The following is a 16994-nucleotide window of genomic DNA, read 5'->3' as shown; positions in this document are numbered from 1 at the left end:
TACAGTGCTTAGCTCCTTGAAAGTACTTAGAATTTCTTGCAACTCTTGTTCCTAACCATATTTTCATGGACCCCTTGGCTCTTATCACTAACAGTGCCTTCTGAAAGTGCAAATTCAGAGCAGTAGAAAAGAGCTGCCAAAAAACAGGATTGGGTTCTGTAGAATATTTAAATCAAGCAAACTGAGTGATACAGGATACCTCAGGTGTTCAGAAAAAGCTCCTTGACAGGGCAAGGACAAGGTAGAAAAACCAAAGAATGAATGCAGATGGAAAAATGAGCAGGAGAGGCTTTGAAACTCATGGATAAGGAGGTAAGTGGAAAACAGTGAGAAGGGCACTCCTGGAAGTTGTACAATCGGCCCAAACTGGGATATCAGTTAAAGCTGGTCAGTCCTCCAAAGACTTGTTAAACCTGGATTTTCACCCCCACCTTCGTGGAGCTCAGTCACCATGTTCTGCCATGACAGCCTGGTCTTCGCTCCTACTTCCTTGCTATGTCATTTCATTTCAGAGGGCTTAAAAGAAGTGGTTTCTGTCACTTTATATTATGTTTAACATTTTTATTGAAATATAGTTGATTTACAATGTTGTGTTATAGCAGAGTGATTCAGTATATATACATTTATATATTCTTTTTGTTGAGTTCTTATTAATTTATTCAAATTAGTTACAGACTATTACAGATACCACGAACACTTTACTGGGCTTCCCTGGTGGCTCAGATGGTGAAAGAATCTGCCTGCAATGCTGGAGACCTGGGTTCGATCCCTGGGTTGGGAAGATCCCCTGGAGAAGGGAATAACTACCTACTCCAATATGCTTGCTGGAGAATTCCATGGACAGAGCCTGTCAGGCTACAGACCATGTGGTTGCAAAGTGTCAGACATGGCTGAGTGACTAATATTACAGATATCACAAACACTTTACAGGCTTTGCCCAACCACATTACATGTGAAGGTAACATATTTGAAACAAGATAGTCAAAGACTTAACTGTCTAATCACAGTATCAAAGTATAGTGTAAGAAATATTATTGAGGTATTGTTGAGTATTGTTACTACTGCAGTTGCTACCATTGTCACTACAAACACAACTAGTTAGATCTGATTTATTGAGCCACTAATATTCACTGGAACTGTAATTAGCATTTGTACAACATATCATTTAATACTCAGAACGTTGATGAAAGAAGGTGACATGGCTAATTTAGTTTTACATATAAAGTACTCAGGCATGTGTATGTGTGTGCTCAGTCACTCAGTTGTGACCGATTCTCTGCAGCCCCATGGACTGTAGCCTGTCAGGCTCCTCTGTCCATGGGATTTCCCAGGCAAATACTGGAGTGGGTTGCCATTTCTTACTCCAGAGGCTCTTCCTGACCCAAGGATTGAACTTGAGTCTCTTGCATCTCCTGCATTGGCATGTGGGTTCTTTACCACTGGTGCCACATAAAGCCACCGAGGTGTACTGGAATTGTAACTAGCATTTATACATCATTTCATTCAATATTCAGAACATTAATGAAAGAAGGTGACATAGTTAATTCAGTTTTACATATAAAGTACTCAGGCATAGAAGCATGAAATAGTTTATACAATGTCACACAATAACTAGTACATTCTAGATTTAAAACTGAGACCAAGACCTTTTAGATGGCATTCTCATAGCTAGCAAATTGCATTAAACAGGATTTTTTTCAGTGATAAATGGTGTACTCACTAATGAATTTGGTTAATATATGTATATATACTTTTTTTAGTTTCTTTGTCATTATAGGCTACTACAAGTGTTGACTAGAGTTTCCTGTGCTGTATAGTAGATCCTTGTTGGTTATCTATTTTAATACAATAGCGTGTATATTTTAATCCCAAACTCCAAATGTATCCCTTCCCACCCCCTACATTTTATCTTTAAAAAGTAGATTGGTCCTTATTGCTAATTCAGCCCCTTCAAAATAAAAATAGGTTGATAACTAGTTATTAAGTATTCAGAATGCTGTGATATTCAAATACACTTGTTATCCAATCCGTGTCCTCAAGGGGTTAGCAGATGAGGGATGACAGCATAAAGTCAATTATCATAACACAGATGACAGTAGCTACAGGAGATACACCCATACAGGTATTACATGTACCCAGTGGGGGAACCAGAGTTCAGACTGAAGAGTTAGGAGGTGGTTTATCTGTAATGGAAGTTGAGTATAGTTCCCTGTGCTTTACTGTAGGACCTTGTTGTTGATCCATTCTGAATGTAATAGCATATACCTAGCCCAACCTCCTAGTTCGTCCCTCTTCCCCTTGGCACCCACAAGTCCATTCTGTTTGTGAGTCTGGTTTGTAGGTAGGTTCATTTGGCCACATTTTAGATTTCACACATAAATGATATCACATGGTAGTTGTCTTTCTGTTTCTGACTTACTTCACTTACGTGATAATCTCTAGGTCCATCCATGTTGCTACAAATGGCATTATTTCATTCTTTTTATGGCAGAGTAGTACTCCATTATATGTATGTACCATATCTTCTTTATCCTTTCATTTGTTGATGGACATTTAGGTTGTTTCTGTGTCCTGGCTATTGTGAATAGTGCTGCCATGAGCATAGGGATGCATGTATCTTTTTGAATTATGGTTTTGTATGAATATATACCCAGAAGTGGGGTTGCAGGGTAATATGGAAGCTTTATTTTTAGTTTTTTTAAGGAGCTTCTGTACTATTTTCCAGAGAGGATGCACCAACTTACATTTCCACCAATAGTGTAGGAGAGTTCCCTTTTCTCCACACATTCTCTAGCATTTGTTATTTGTAGACTTTCTAATGATGGCCATTCTAACTGATGTGAGATGGCACCTGATTGTAGTGTTGATTTGCATTTCTCTGATAATTGGTGATGTTGAGCATCTTTTCACATGCCTGTTGGCCATCTATTCCTCCTTTGAGAAATGTCTATTTGGAGTTTCTACCCACTTTTTGGTTGGGTTGCTTGTTTTTTGCTGTTGTTGAGTTTTATATGCTACTTGTATATTTTGGAGACTAAGCCTGGTGGGTCACATTGTTTGCAAATATTTTCTCCCATTTTGTAGGTTGTCTTTTCATTTTTTTAATGGTTTCTTTGCTGTGCAAAAACTTGTAAGTTTGATTAGGTCCCATCTGTTTATTTTTTTTATTTTATTTCTGTTACCTTGGGAGACTGACCTAAGAAAACATTGGTACAGTTTGTCAGAGAATGCTTTGCTTATGCTCTCTTCTGAAAGTTTTATGGTGTCATGTTATATTTTTAAGTCTTTAAGCCATTACGAGTTCTTTTGTCCATGGTGTCAGGGTGTGTTCTAACTTCATTGACTTACATGCAGCTGTCCAGCTTCCCCAGCACCTTGTTGAGGAGACTGTCTTTTTCCTATTGTATATTCTTGCTTCCCTTGTGGAAGATTAATTGAACACAGGGGTGTGGGTTTATCTCTAGGCTCTCTATTCTGTTCTATTGATCTATATGTCTGTTTTTGTACCAATACTACACTGTTTTGATTACTGTGGCTCTGTGGTATTGACTTAAGTCTGAGAAGGTTTTGCCTCCTGCTTTTTTTGCTTCAAGATTGCTTTGGTAATTCTGGGTCTTGTATGGTTCTATATAAATTTTTGGATTATTTGTTCTAGTTCTGAGAGAAATATCATGGGTAATTTGATAGGTATCACATTAAATCTATAAGTTACTTTGGGTAATATTGCCATTTAACAATATTCTTTCTTTGAATTCTATTTAGTTTCAAATGTTTTCTAGTTTTCAGCTTAGAAGTTTTTCACCTCCTTGGTCAGGATTATTCCTAGGGTTGGTTTTTTGTTTTTTGGGTTTTTTTTTTTTGGTGTGATTTTAAAAGGCATTGTTTTCTAAACATTCTCTTTCTGATATTTCATTGTTAGTATAAAGAAATGCAACTGATTTCTGAATGTTAATCTTACATTCTGCTACTTTGCTGAATTTATTTATCAGATCTACTAGCTTTAGTTTATAGTCCATACAGTTTTCTATATATAGTATCATGTCAGCACATACATCTTCCATTCCAGTTTGGATACCTTTTATTTCTTGTCTGATTGCTGCAGCTAGGACTTCCAATACTATGTTGAATAGAAGAGGTGAGAGTGGGCATCCTTGTTCCAGATTTCATCGGGAAGGCTTTCAGCTTTTCACCTTTGAGTATTATATTGGATGTGCATTTATCATAAATGGCTTTTATTATGTTGAGATATGTTCAGTCTAAACCCACTTTGGTAAGAGTTTTTATCATGAATGGATATTGAATTGTTTTAAACTTTTAATTTTGTGCTGGAGTATAGCCAGTTAGCAATGTTGTTATAGTTTCGGGTGGACAGCAAAGGGACTCAGTCATACATACACATGTATCCATTTTCTCCCAAAGTCCCCTCCTATCCAGGCTGCCACCTAACACTGAGCAGAGTCAAATGCTTTTTCCTGCATCACTGAGATGGTCATGTGGTTTTTGTCTCTTCTTGTGTTAATGTGGTGTATTGCTTTAATTTGGGTTGTTATTGCTGCCCACAGGGGCTACTCTCTAGTTGCAGTGCACAGGCTCTCACTGGGGTGGCTTCTCTTGTTGCAGAGCATAGTTTCTAGAGCATTCAGGCTTCCGTAGTTGCAGCACATGGGCTTAGTTGCCCCGCAGCATGTGAAATCATCCTGGACTAAGGATTGAACCTACATCGCCTGCACTGGCAGGTGGATTCTTAACCACTGGACCACCAGGGAAGTCCATGTAATATTCTTTTTCAGTGGTTTCTTTGTTTGGTTTATGTATCAGACTTCATAAAAATGTCTTTGGGAGTATTCCCTCCTCTTCAGTCTTTTGGAAAAGTTTGAGAAGTGTTGGTATCAATTTTTTGTATGTTTGGTGGAATTCATCTGTGACGTCATCTAGTCCTGGGCTTTTGTTTGTAGGTTTTCTTTTTTTATTACAGATTGTATTTCACTTCTAGTGATCAGTCTGTTCAAATTATCTGTTCCTTCTTGATTCACTTCTGGAGGGCTGTATATGTCTAGAATGGAGAAGGAAATGGCAACCCACTCCAGTATTCTTGCCTGGAAAATCCCATAGACAGAAGAGCCTGGCGGGCTACAGTCCATGGGGTTGCAAGAGTCAGACATGACTGAGCAACTAAACCACCACCACCACGTTTCTAGAGCGTTGTCCATTTTTTCTAGGTTGTCAAAGTTGTTGGCATATAATTGTTCATAATACTCTTTTATAATTTTTTGTATTTCTATGGTATCAGTTGAGATTTCTGCCTTTTCATTTCTTATTTTGTGTCTTTCCTCTTTTCTTCATGAGCCTGACTAGAGGTTTGTCAACTTTGTTTACACTTTCAAAAACCAGCTGTTGGCTTATTGCTTTTTAACCTCTATTTTATTTATTTCCTCTCTGATCTTTATTATTTACTTCCTTCTGGTGACTAGGTTTTGTTTGTTCTTTCTAGGTTTCTAGTTCTTTCAAGTGATAGGTTAGGTTGTTATTTGATGTTTTTCTTGTTTTTGGAGAAAGGCCTGTATCACTTTGAGCTTCCCTCTAAGAACTGCAGTCCATGGGGTCACTCAGAGTTGGACACGACTGAGTGACTTCGCTTTCACTTTTCACTTTCATGCATTGGAGAAGGAAATGGCAACCCACTCCAGTGTTCTTGCTTGGAGAATCCCAGGGATGAGGGAGCCTGGTAGGCTGATTTCTATGGAGTCTCACAGAGTCGGACACGATTGAAGCAACTTAGCAGCAGCAGCAGCTAAGAACTGCTTTTGCTGTATCTCATAGATTTCATATGGTTGTGTTTTCATTGTTCATCTCAAGGTATTTTTTAATTTCTTTTTTTGATTTCCTCATTTATCCATTGACATTTTAGTAGCATATTGCTTAGTCTCCATGTAATCTTTTTTCCCCTCTCTTTTCCTGTGGTTCATTTCTAGTTTCATTCCATTGTGGTCAGAGAAGATGATTAAAATAGTTTCTTTACTCTTAAATTTGTTGAGGTTGGTTTTGTGCCCTAGTATGTGGACAGTCCTAGAGAATGTTCCATGTGCACTTGAAAAGAATGTATATTCTGGGTTTTTTGGGTGTAATGTCCTGAAAATGTCAATTAAATCTAACTGTTGTGTGTTTAGGATCTCTGTTGCCTTACTTATATTCTCTCTAGAGTGTCTGTCCATTGATATGAATGTGGTCCTAAAACATCCTATTGTTGTATTCCCATCAATTTCTCCCTTTATGCCTACTAGTATTTGTTTATGTGTTTGAGTGCTCCTACTATATTAGGTGCATATACATTGACAAATGTAAAAATCCTCTTTTTGTACTGATCCTTTTTTCATTATATAATGTCTTTATCTTTCTGTGTGGCTTTTCATTTTAAAATCTATTTTGTCTATAGGAGTATTGCAACTTCTACTTATTTCTATTGGTATGTAGTATCTTTTTCCATCTCCTCATTTTCAATCTATATGCATCCTTTGTGGTAAGGTACATCTCTTCTAGACAACATATTGTAGGCTCTTGTTCTTTATCCAGTTTGCCACTTTGTCTTTTGATTGGAGCATTCAGTTCATTGACATTTAAGGTAATTATTGATACATATGTATTTGTTGCCACTTTAAACCTTGTTTCCAATTGATTCTATGTTTCCTCCTTTTTCCTTTCTTTTTCTTTTTGTGGTTTGATGATTTCCAGTTCTGTTTTGGTTTTTGTGAATCTAGTGTATATTTTTGATTTGTGGTTGCCCTGTTTTTCAGGTATGTTAACCTCTTCCTATATCTGTTTGCTTTAGACTGATAGTCATATAGGATCAAACACATCCTAAAAATAATCTACATTTTCTTACTCTCCTTGAAACATTACTTCTTACTCTTGTTGAGACATTAAACATATGCTAAAGATTTTATCTAACTTGTTAATTAATGAGGGAACCAGCAAAATGTTACTACCAGTTACAACCAGTCCAAAGGGGAAATTTCAAAAGCACATGTATATCAGCATCAGAAATGCCCAATTCAATTGGTCAATATTTATAGGGCATCTTACAATTGCATCTCCTCAGGATACATTTTTTTAAAGAATTTACTTATTATTTGGCTGTGCTGAGTCTTCATTCCTGCTTGCAGGCTTTCTCTCATCGTAGAGAGTAGGGGCTCTCTTCGTTGCAGTGCACAGGTTACTCATTGTGGTGGCTTCTCTTACTGTGAAGCATGGGCTCTAGAGTGCAGGCTCAGCAGTTGTGGTGCATGGGCTTGGCTATTCCGCAGCATGCGGGATCCTCCTGGACCAAGGATTGTGCCCATGTCCCCCTGCATTGGCAGGTGGATTCTTAAGCACTGTACCATCAAGGAAGCTCTCTCAGAATACATTTTGCACCTCTATGGACAAGGGTTATTTGCATTGCACTCGGTAGTACTCTAAGACTTAACAGAGTTATAAAGTAACTCAAAGACTATGGAAGACATTAATAATTAGGAAGAACGCAGCACACATGAACACTAGTAATTTTATTCTCATTTCTACGATTTTCACAATTTCTCCTGGCACAGTTGAGTGTGATTGGAGGGAAGGGCTCTAAGAGGATTCGTTCTGTCTCTTGTTACCCATGATGGTCTCCAACATCCTGGTCTTTTTCACTTCTTCCTCTGCCTCCTTGTTATGTCAGTTTATTTCAGGAGAATCAGAGGAAATGTTGGTATCTGTGTAACCATGGGCAAGTTGCTTCTTTGTGCTTCAGTTTCCTCATCTGTAAAATGATAACATAGTACCTAGTGAATATGTGAATTCAATAACTGAGTATGCCTCATTCTCCTTCAAAACCCTTCCACTTCTTTGGACACACTGAAACCCTAAAGTATGCTAGTGTGACACTGTGCCACAAAGACACCCACCAAGGAATGAAATAAAAGAAGTGTGAGCATCGACCAGAGCTGATAGAGTAAGGAGGATGGAGGATGGCTGTGGACCAGTATATGCTTCAGCAGAGTCATTTTATGCTCTGGATTTTAGTTTCCTCATCTTGGGGGCAAAGACTTAGGACTGTAATTATCCATGACTCTATGTTAACCATTTGTGCATAGGAATGACACAGCTTTACACATTTATCAACAACTTAACACTTGGTCCACTTTAACACTTTCCCATAAGTACTGAAATACATTTTAGAAATTCTGATAGGAATTATAAAGGTACATGAATGGACTTGAGTCCCCTGGCTTGCTCTAAAATGCCCTGTGTGCTCCATCTGCCATAGTCTGGTAACTAGAACATTCCAAGGCAGGTTCTGAGGTGGGAGGTGCCAGGATTATCTCAGGCCCAGGTCGCTGTAGACTATATGAATTTTCCCTTCTTCCTCTATAAAGACAAGAACAAGAAAGTTGGTTTTAAAAGAGACCAAAGAGTGTATCTACCAAGGTTCTTTCCAGGTGCCAATGGGCTCTGCCTTTGGTGACTCTGAGGTAATACAGGGCAACTGACATCAGTCCTCTCAGGGAGGTTTGGCAGCTTCCTTTCTGCCTGGACACTTTGTAGGCAGGCCTGCACCCATCTGTCCTTTCAGAGTTTTGGCAGCATGTGTCAGCTCCAGGGAGCATTGTGATCTTAGCCTCCTCTAGGTTCACAGAATCTTCTGAAAGGCCATTTAGCTGTTTCAATGTCTCCTGAGACTTTGTAGCCCTCCACACATCCTGTCAGGACTTGCAAGCCTCCTTGTACCCAAGGAAGACTCCTGAGCCCTCACAAAATCCCCTTGAGTCTGGGAAGGATAGTGAGGTAGGTCAGCAAGGAGCAAAAGGCTGGCCAGGCCACCAGCAGGACAACGATCGCCTGGCTGAGATAAGCCTACACCAGGGAATTTCTTTACAGGCTGCCTTCAAAGGAAATATCTTATCCCAGGGGTATGAAACATTACCTTCTCCCACATTTGAGTTCAACCAAATGTATTTAACTATACACTTAGGTGGATTTTATGGTATGTAAATTATATCTAATGGAATTTACCTGCTTCAAAGGTCTTATGAATAGAGAAATAGAGCTAGGATCCCACACTGCTAAGTCTGGGAGCTGCTCCTGCCTTGCAGCCCACCCACCCTCTGTTTCTGGGAGATGACAGAGCAGGAACAAGAAGGGGGGAGATCTGGAAAGATCCCCACCAAAAGACTGTGGGCTTTGAGGTGATTTTTATTTTCAGCTTCTTTATATTATCTTATCTAATGTCAGTTCAATGGACATATATTGTATTTCAGGAAAAGCACTAAAGCTGTTTTCTTTTTGGAAAATAAAATGAGAGAAGCCAAGCCCTTTGATTAAGAAGAGCTGTCCTGGGGGACTTCCCTGGGGACCCAGGGGTTAGGACTCCACACCTCCAGTGCGAGTGGCACAGGATCCGCCCCTGGTCAGGGAACTGAGATTCCACCTGCTGTGCGACATGGGCAAATATAGATTTATGTAAGTAATTACATATATATATACATGAGCTGCATTGAGAGGCTGGGCTTTCTAACTGGCATAGTAGCCCATGCATGGTTATTTGAAGGCAAATTTATGAAATGTAAATGATGCTGTCTCTTCAATTTTAATTATAAAACTCAAGATACATGTATCAGGCAAAAACGCCTCAAGATATGATAAAATCACCCAAGAATGCAACAAGCCTTATAAGTTTACGTATTTCAAAAGGAAAACACTTTTTATGAAATCCCTGATGTTTGAAACAACTTTTAAATATACAACACTGTTTAGTGTCTAGGGTTTCATATTTTGCACAATAATTTAAAAGACTAAAAGGGAAAATAGCATTCGATTAATAAGACAGATCACAAACCAATCAAATGAACAAAGAGAAAGATCCTTTTATTTCAGTTAACCCCCCTGTGGAAGTTTTTACCTAAAAATCAAATGCTGCTCTCTGGTCTCTTACTCCCTAGTGCTTTGTGGGAGCTGTTGGATTTTAAAAATAAGTAAAACAGATTCAGCAGATACTGTCCATAAGCTTCCTCTCAGTCCCAAAGGGGAAAAGATGTGATTCCAGTCTTCAGAGTTTGCTTTTCAGGATGTCAGAAGTGAACAGATTCATCTGGCCTGTAGGGAACAAAATTGAAAACTACTTTAAATGTTTAAAAGTATTTTAAGTGGCATCAACTTAAAATATAACAATAAATAAAAACACAAATAACAAGAACCATTGAAAAACTCTCCTGAAAGAGCTTAAAAGGCCTACAGAAGTAGTGTGAGAGGAACATTTATGGAATCTATTATCTGTCAATGTTGTATAAAAAGTGAACAGTTTTGGCTTAATTCATGACTATCATTCTCCATGAGCTTGTAGGGATCCCAAATATGTCCTTTCAAGCAGCTAACAAGCTTATCCATGGAAACAGTCTAGGAGATTTAAAATGGGGAGTTTAATATACTGACAGGTGAGTGAAATTTAAGATCTGCCTTAGTTTTATTCCTATTACATAAGCCATCTTTGGAGGAGAATGCAATTCCAAACCACATGGAGTCCTGAACCACTGAAACCTGCAGTTTCTGCACTAGTTCTACTTGGTGAATCACAAGGCAAGAGAAGCCATCATTGAGGACGAACCTGAGTCAACTGGGACTTGACCAAGTGTTGAGAACCAAAAAGGAAGTATTCTGCTTGGTCCCCCTGGAAGTAGATTGGAGTGGGGTTAGGGTCTTTTCTCTCTAGTTCAGCATGTTTTATAGCTAATGAGTGTCAAGCTGCCTGAAAATGACTATTGAAGCATGAACTAGAAAAAATGAATCAATAAAGAAAGGGAAAAAAATATCCCTGCATTTTCCCTGGGAATTAAAATTGGCTTTAGAGAAAACAAGAAGAGCAAATGATAAAAGAAGAAAACAAAGAAGGTCTAAGAGATGGGGGGGAAGAAAGGAAATTACATTTTGTGAAGAAAGGCAGATGGTGATTGATTAGAGAAATAACATTTGACTTAAATTACCACAGGACCTTATTAGGGCATGCAGGAGAATTTTCTAGCTGTTCTAAATTATTAGACACTAGAGAAAATTGTCCCTCTCTTGAATGCTTTGCTCCCTTAAAATCTGATTACTTTCTGGGTCCATCCACTCTGGTAACTTAGGCTGAATGAAAACTGACCCAGAGAAGTTCAAATCACATGCCCCATATTTTAGAATCTAATTCTAAATTAAGAGATTGAGACTTTTATTATATGCAGATTTCTCCGTATGATTTTTTTTTAGATAATTTTATGTATTCGTTTTTATTTTAGGCTGTGCTGAGTCTTTGTTGCTGTGCTGGCTTTTTCTCCAGTTGCTGTTAGCAGGGGCTGCTCTCTAGTTGCGGTGTGCAGGCTTCTCACTGAAGTAGCTTCTCTTGTTGCATAGCACGAGCTTTAGGATGCACGTGGGCTCAGTAGTTGCAACTCCTGGGCTCTAGAGCACAGGTTCAATAGTGGTGGCGCACAGGCTTAGTTGCCATGCGGCATGTGGGATCTTCCCGGATCAGGGATCAAACCTGCGTCTCCTGTATTGGTAGGCGGATTCTTTACCACTGAGCTACCAAGAAAGCCTCTCATTATGATTTTGTTGGTAGTTTCAACAATCTAATATTAGTCCATTCAAAAAGAAAGCGTCCACTGTGTGCTCTGACCTAAACTTGACACGTGGGAAAACAGTGTGTGATACATTTTATATCCTTGGCCAAAACTTTGTGGGGTAGAAGATTATGCCCAGGTGACTTCATCACAGAAAGGTAGATGACAAACTGTCATAGTTCCAAAAACTGTCCAGGATAGCAACTTCTTAAGGAGAATCAGTTCATTCCAGGACTGGAGTAGGAAGCAGAGAACAGGCCAGGTTTGTCTGAATTCTGCTAATGGTCACCTCGGTGGAGATTAAGCAAAAGCCAGCAGTGGAAAATCCACAAGACTTAAAATATTGATCATCTGTCCCCTGAGGCAGAGCCACAGAAACAAGCTAATGTAAAGAGGGACCCACCTCAAAGGAGAAAACAGAGTGCTCAGATCCCAGTAAAAGGAGAGGCTCAAGGTAGATATGGAAAAGGCAGATACCTAATATTGAGCCAAGCTACCTGCTAGAAAGAGACCCTAGACCAACCCTGTAGAATGGGAAGGGAAGAGAAAGCCTGCTTGGTGGGAGAGGAGTGCTGCCTGCTGTGGGCACTAGAATATCCAGCACTAGGCCCTTGGGTAATGGATGGTGAATGTGAGGAGGATGAAGATCAGAGGATACAGAGGAGTTTACCTGCCAGAGCTGAACCTTTGGCTTCTTGGCACAGGAAACATGAGCAGCCCAGTTCATGGAGTCAGAGGAAGAGCAACAAGGATGGGTCTTCCCTGTGGTCCATGCCATCACATTGTAAAAAGTAATTAGGGGGAGACTAAGAGCAATACTTCACCACCACAGAAAGGCTGTCATTTCATTGTGAAGAAGATGGAGTAGCCAACTCTTCCTGGAGGAGACAAGAAAAGCTTTACAAAAGGTGAAAGCTAAAGAACAAACAGAGATGGCAGAATGGTGTCCTGTGCAAAGGCATAAGTCATAACAGTACGTGACATATTGGGGACAGAATGGGTGGTACATAGCCACTCTCCTGCAGGGAACATGGAGAGTTTGGGGCCAGCTTGGGAACATGTGTTGTTCTCTCAACTAAGAAACTCCTGCCAGTAAAAGGGGCCCGATGCAGGTTTGTAAGCCAGGAAGTGACAGGTGTAAGTCTGTGTTCTCTGGTGACAATGAGGATGAGGCTCAGAAGGAGCAAGGATGAAGGTTAGAAGGCACCTGCAGTCTGGGTCAGAAATGAGGATAGCCCTGATTGACATATTGATGTAAGGCTATAGAAGAAAGGATAAATGCAGTTTGGTTTTGTATTTTTTTTAAAAAAGCTGGCTTGACAGCATTTAGAAATAAGGGGATTTCCTTCATAAAAATTATTTGATGATCTCATCTGGAGAAAAGCTAAGAACCATACTAAAAATATAATGTTTTAAAATTTCTGCCTAAGTCAGTGAGACACGCATAACTTTGGTCATCAGGACCTTGCCCACAAAATACTAAATTTGGTCTTTCTAAGCAAAATAAAATAGTCAATAATAGTTAGCCTTCTCTCCCCACTTCCCAACACCAACTCCCCTTTCCCACACCACACTGTTCTTGAAAGGATCATTGGAGTATACAGCCAGTGAAAGGTAAAACTTCCTAACAATCTTGGGGGAGTAGAAATGGCAAGGATCAAGTGTTAAATCAAACTGTTCCTTTAAGTCTTCCAGTTGGGTGATTGTCTGGGACCCAGTCTTAGACCACAAGGTCCCTCTGAAAGGACAAGAGCAGTGTCCTAGTGCCAGCAAGCCAGGGCCCAAGCACAGTCACGGATGCTGAGCTGAGGGGGAAAACAGCAGAAGGAATAGCTATGGCCACTTCCCTCTTTGTCACTGGACCTCATCCATTGTTCAGAGTTCATGCTCAGATTTTAACTCTGTGTCTCAGGAGAATGGAAAGGAAAGGAAGAAGTTAAGCATAGCTGCTACCAACCAGCATTCTTGGCCCTCCTCAGTCAATAGAAATTGACTAGAGGCCAGACAAGAACTTCAGGCAAGGCTTTATTGGGGTCCCTGCTGCCGCAGTGGGTAGTGAAAACAAACAAGTTCCTTTGCTCGCTTAGTCCCTGAGTGGGGGCAAGCTTGTTCTGTATATGGGATGAGGGTAAGGGTGTGTCCAGGGGTCAGGATGGAGGGTGGCTTAGGTGTTTTGCCCATCCCTTAGGTGGTGTTGTGAGCAGGGGGCATACACAGTACCTCGTTTTTGTTCCAGGCTCTTCAAAAGTGGCAGCTGGGTTTTTCTGGTCTCTTTGTATCTTGTGGGTCCAGAATTTCCCCAGCTTCTCATGCACACAGGTATTTTTAGTCCCATATAGTTTCTTTGTACTTTGTTGCTCAATGCAACATTGGTCCAGGTGCAAGCATTGCAGCCAAGGGTCCCAGGCCTGTCTCACAGCTGAGGTTCCTGGCTTGAACAAATGGGTAGATAAAGATGTCATTAACTGAAATGGAAATGAAGAATATGGACAGGTTTGAACAAAACGAGAGTTCACCTGTAAACATCGTATGATTGAGGTACTGGTGAGTCATCCAGATAGAGATGTCCATAGGTGGTTAGAAACAAGGAGCTGACGCTCAGGGAACTAGGTGGGTTAGAGAAGAGAAAGAAGTGGATTAAGTCACTAACCTGTCTGCATGAGTTTTTCTGAGAAATGCACATAGGAAGAGACGGGACTCTCAGATGATAAAGCCAGAAGAAACACCAACATTAAAGAAAGTGAAAGTCGCTCAATTGTGTCCGACTGTTTGTGACCCCGTGGACTATTACAGACCATGGAATTCTCCGGGCCAGGATACTAGAGTGGGTAGCTGTTCCCGTCTCCAGGAGATCTTCCCAATCCAGAGATCGATCCCAGGTCTCCCACATCGCAGGTGGATTCCTTACCAGCTGAGCTACAAGGGAAGCCCAAGAAAATGGTAGAAGAAGAGAATATTTTCTGTTTTACCTCTTTGGTATCTGAAAATATAAACATTGCTTGGTGTCATTGATTTACTCAAATTCAATTAAATAACGGAGCCCATCAACCCCATCACTCTCAATCTAGGAGATACTGAATAGCATCACTTCCAGAATTTCTGTATTAGAGCATGTACTGCCAAAGCCTGTGGGTAAGGGTAAAAATGGGGGGAAGTCTTTCAAGGCTGAGTGGATCCTGAAAAACTGACCTTTTGTGCCCTGAGGGTGAACACACATTGTGTCATGGGCAGCAGTTATAGGCAAGAACAGCAGAGGCCATGGCCCAGCCATGAGCTAGCCTTCTGGATTTTTAATTTAATCTTTTTGTTCAGAATGAGCCAATTCTTCTTTTTGACATTCGCCACTGTAAATCAGTGAATGGGTTAGGTAATTTTGTCTTAAAATCATATTTGTAAAGAATATGTTTACTACTTACATTCTAGGAGCCAGAATATTCCATGGACTGTCTCACTTTTTCTTTGTAAGTTTCATCAGGCACAGCTTCTTTTCTCCAGGCCACCAGAATCTTGGTTTTTGAAGGCAAAGTTGGATGTGCAAGCAAAAGACACTAATACTTAGTGAATAGTGAAAACATCTGCATTTATCAACCCCTCTCTTCCAGGTTCAGAGTTTACTTTGTAAAACATTATTATTGCAAGTCGTAATTAAACATTATTTGAATAGGCTCATACCTTTCATCTATACCCCACCTAACAACAAACAATTCATTTTCTCAAGAGGGCATGGGAACTCACTTGCTTTAGTGAGCTTGTGTAAGCCTCTGATTCTTTGTGAATCTATCTCCTTAATATTACAGCAGCTACACATAACCTAAGAACTTAGTTATAAATTTGGTAGGAATGTTGAAGTTTGTTCCTGTAGCCCTGATAACAATTCCTAGTCATTGCTTTCTGAAGTTTAGCACCTAAATCAGGGTGAAGAACATTTGCCATGAAGTCAAGCTCTTTCCCTCTGTATTCAGGGGGTGTGTGTGTGTGAGAGAGAACCTAAGGCAAGTAACTCCACGGTCACCTTTTTTGGCAGGTTTCGGTATACTGCTCATCTGTTTTTCCTCCCTCTGGTGCCTCAGGGAAAGCATTTTCTACTTAAATTGACTCTCACTTTCATGTATGCCTTCACATGCCCTGTTTGCTGCCTGCGCCTCTCAATGCGAGCTCTGAAATCCAGGTAAGTCTCACTTTGGGTCTCACTGGCAAGTTGGCATTTTTTGGATTAAGTGAAGGCAGCTGCAAATTTAAAAGTTTTTGGAGAGGTGGGGGGCCAGCATAGAGAATAATCATTTGTTTTTCAGAACAATAACATTTATATATAGGGCTTCTCTGGTGGCTCAGCTTCCCAGGTGAATCTGCCTGTAGTGCACGAGACGTGGATTCTATCCTTGGGTCAGGAAAATCTGTTAGAGGAGGAAATGGCAACCCACTCCAGGATTCTTGCCTGGAGAATCCCATGGACAGAGGAGCCTGATGGGCTACAGTCCATTTGGTTGCAAAGGGTTGGACAGGTCTAAGCGACTAAGTAACAATAACAACAACAACAAATTTTATACATAAGACCTGTATACATAATACAGTATCCAGTGGGATGGTCGATACACAGTTTAGAGAAGGGTGCAGCCAATGACCTAAGCTTTTCTGTTCCTTAAAGAAAGCTTCCAGTGATACAGTGTTGAGCTGCACAATTTAAAGTTGTGTTTTAGAGGAATACTTATTTTATCATGGTGATCTACCTTGTGACAGTTTAGAGAAAATTCAAATTCTATACAGCTGTCCATAGCTTCAAAATATAAAATATGTTTGTTAATATCCTAGGTGTATGTAAATGATACGTTTTAAGGAAAACATGGTGTCTGCTGTCATTGAAAGAAAAGTAAGCTTTAGAACATTGCATTCCTCATTCATATGCCGTTTAGGTGACGCAGTTGAAATAGTTCATGATTCCTGATGTAATGTGAAAAATAAAATGTGTTAAATAAGCTAAGCATAAGATTTCTATGAGAATTGTGATTTTAAATGTATTCAATAACTCAGGTGAGTCAAAAAAGAAGTTTAGTAGTAGTAGTGTCAGACGCTCGGTCATGTCCAACTCTGAGACCCCATGGACTGTAGCCTGTCAGGCTCCTCTGTCCATGGGAGTGTCCAGGAAAGAATACTGGAGTGGGTTGCCATTCCCATCTTCAGGGCATCTACCTGACCCAGGGATTGAATCCAGGTCTCCTGTATTGCACGTAGATTCTTTACTGTCTGAGCCACAAAGGAAGTATATAATGTTATAAATTTATTAAAATTATCCCGTGTTAGATATTATTGTACCATTTTCAAAAAGAAAGGAACAGTAGTAGAAACAAGAGTAGAATGCAGGACTATCTATGGAGAGGCTATTTA

The 16994-nt window shown here is 40.0% G+C and overlaps 1 protein-coding gene across 1 annotated transcript in view; it reads left to right on the top strand.

Moving 5' to 3' along the window:
* Positions 1 to 16994, top strand: part of LAMB4 (laminin subunit beta 4) — a 133033-nt gene that overhangs the window by 8403 nt on the left and 107636 nt on the right. Inside the window, 1 exon segment of the mRNA XM_081535994.1 lies at positions 15637 to 15780. The gene's annotated coding sequence lies outside the window, so the exon portion shown is untranslated.

Source organism: Giraffa tippelskirchi, chromosome 10 (genome assembly GCF_054371585.1).
Source record: "Giraffa tippelskirchi isolate mGirTip1 chromosome 10, T2T-mGirTip1v1.2.pri, whole genome shotgun sequence".
In the NCBI taxonomy this organism is placed as follows: domain Eukaryota; kingdom Metazoa; phylum Chordata; class Mammalia; order Artiodactyla; family Giraffidae; genus Giraffa; species Giraffa tippelskirchi.
Note: the sequence above shows the minus strand (reverse complement) of the source record. Positions and strands in the feature narration are given on the sequence as shown.